This window comes from Myotis davidii, unplaced genomic scaffold, assembly GCF_000327345.1.
Source record: "Myotis davidii unplaced genomic scaffold, ASM32734v1 scaffold1856, whole genome shotgun sequence".
Taxonomy (NCBI): Eukaryota; Metazoa; Chordata; class Mammalia; order Chiroptera; family Vespertilionidae; genus Myotis; species Myotis davidii.
This window is the reverse complement of record NW_006287261.1, coordinates 62030-64790: the sequence shown is the minus strand read 5'-3', so window position 1 is coordinate 64790 and position 2761 is coordinate 62030.

Genomic DNA, 2761 nt, shown 5'->3' with positions numbered 1-2761 from the left:
AGGTTCGATTCCTCTCAAGGGCATGTACCTGGGTTGCGGGCACATCCCCAGTAGGAGGTGTGCAGGAGGCAGCTGATCGATGTTTCTCTCTCATCGATGTTTCTAACTTTCTATCTCTCTCTTCCTTCCTCTCTGTAAAAAATCAATAAAATATATTTTAAAACAAAACAAAAAAAACAAATATATTTTTAAAAATAACTGAGCTTTTTTTTCTTCTGTTGAGGGGGATTGAGGAGGGCTCTGGAACTGGAATGCAAGAAACGTTTGCTCTGCCAATGAGTTCATGTTAATTCTTTTCTGGATCACTGCCAGGAGTGGTCACCAAACACCAAAGATCAATGATCCCCTTGCCACCAGAATTATCTTTGTAGTGGACACACCTCTCTGCGCCCCCTCCCCCAATCAACCCTCTTCCCACAGCTGTTGCAACTTCTTTCGGTTTTCCCAAGGCTTGGGCATGGAATTCAGTAGCACCATGTTGGCTAGTACTTGAATAATACACATTTGGTCCCTACACACTGAAGTTAGTATTAGATGAGACACTAGAAGTGGAAGGCAGCAACATAGTCCTGGCCCATCCCAGCCATGAAGTCAGCTCAGAGGGCTCCAGAGGAGCTTGGAGCTGAGCGCTTGAGTCTGGAAAAGGGACATTTTTCACCCTTTAAAGAGGCAGGTCCTCAGTAGAGAATCGTTTCACTTGGGGCTTTGGAATTTATCTGGGTTAGGATGAGGATGGAACATGGACCAGCTCCTGAAGGTGAGGAAAAGGAAGGTGCTGCTAATAAGTCACTGGCTGGGAGGGAGCTGGGAGGGTAAAAATCCAGACAAGGTACTTGCCAAATCCAGCCAGCCCTTAGGCTCTAGGGATGGATGTGGGATGGGATTAAAGAAAGAGAACTACTATTTATGAGGTTCTTATGATTATGTCAGGCAGAGTTCCAGGATTTCCTGTAATGAAAATAGCTACTTTTTAATGAGCATCTACTGTGTGTAAGGCACTTTCTGTACACTTAATCTTCACAGCTACTCTCTGAGTTTGGCATTATTATCTCCACTTTTAACTTTGGCAACAGAAACTCGGGAAAGTTAAGTGACTAGCCCAAAGTTGCACAGCTGGTGCAGAGCTGAGATTTGAATCTAGTTCTGGCTTTGAAGTTGGTGCTCATACCACATAGACATTGCTCATTGTAAACTCCTCAGAATCTTTGTCCCAGGAAATGTCCTAAGAAAAGATAATATTTTCATTATATTTATCAGGATAGGTTAAGATAACTATTGTAACAAATAGCTTCCAACTCTCAGTGGTTTAATGCAGTCAATTATTATTTTTCCATGTTGTATTCCAGTGCACCCTAGAAAGAGTCAGGTGGGCTGGGCTGGTGGACTCTGATCTACAGTCACCCAGGGCCCCAACCTTATTTCATATTGTTCCTTAGCCACCTTTATGTCCTTGAAGTCATTTATTGGATCCTCTGCTAATAGGTGAGGAGAGAAAGAGAGAATATAGAGGGGCACACCCATTTTTAACTGCCTCAGCCTGGAGAGGACCCATATTACTTCTGCTCACATTCCAAAAGTAAGTACTTATCATCGCATTGCAAGGGAGTTTGGGAAATATAATTTGGTGGTGTGTCCTGTAAGAAGAGTAAATGCATTCAGTGACCATGTGTACAGTCTCTGCCACTTTGATCCCATACTCTGTAGTGCAATTCTCCAAAGTATCAGTTCTGCTAAGTACTAGCTTGTGACGTTGGATGAGTTACTTAACCTCTTTGTACCTCCATTTCTTCATGTATAGATTGGAGAGAATAGTAGCACATACTTTATGTAATGAGGATTACATGAGGATTAACACAGGTGAAGCACTTAGCACATAGCCTAGGGTAGTGGTGTTTGATAAATGGCATCTAGCCACAAACTATATTCCCTCCATCTTTTAGAGATGAGACTACACATCAGCATATTGGAAGTTCTGAGAAGAGTCTCAAAGTAGAAATACTTTTTATTTTTTAAAAAATATATTTTATTGATTTTTTTACAGAGAGAAAGGGAGAGAGATAGAGAGTTAGAAACATCGATGAGAGAGAAACATCGATCAGCTGTACCTTTTATTTTTAACTTTGATTAACCCAGCCTTTCCAAAACATATTTGCCCACAGAGCCCTCTCTTTTTAAATTTATTTTTATTGTTGAGAGTATTACAGATGTCTCCATTTTCCCTCTTTTGCCTCCCTCCACCCAGCTCCAGCCCTATCCCAGTCCTTCACCTCACTATTGTCTCTGTCCATAGGTTATGCATATAAGTTTTTAAAAAAATATTTTTATTGATTTCAGAGAGAAAGGGCGAGGAGGTAGAGATAGAAACATCAGTAATGAGAGAGAATCATTGATCGGCTGTCTCCTGCATGCTCCACACAGGGGATCGAGCCCACAACCCGGGCATGTGCCCTTCAAGCCCGCAACCCAGGCATGTGCCCTTGGCTGGAATCAAACCTGGGACCCCTCTGTCCGCAGGCCAACACTCTATACACTGAGCCAAACCAGCCAGGGCTGCATATAATTTTTTTTGGTTAATCTCTTCCTACCCTCCCTCTCCCTTTCCCCTTCAGAAGCCAGTTTCTTTACTTTTTCTTTTTTTTCATTTTTATTGTTGAGAGTATTACAGATGTCTCCATTTTCCCTCTTTTGCCTCCCTCCACCCAGCTCCAGCCCTATCCCAGTCCTTCACCTCACTATTGTCTCTGTCCATAGGTTATGCATA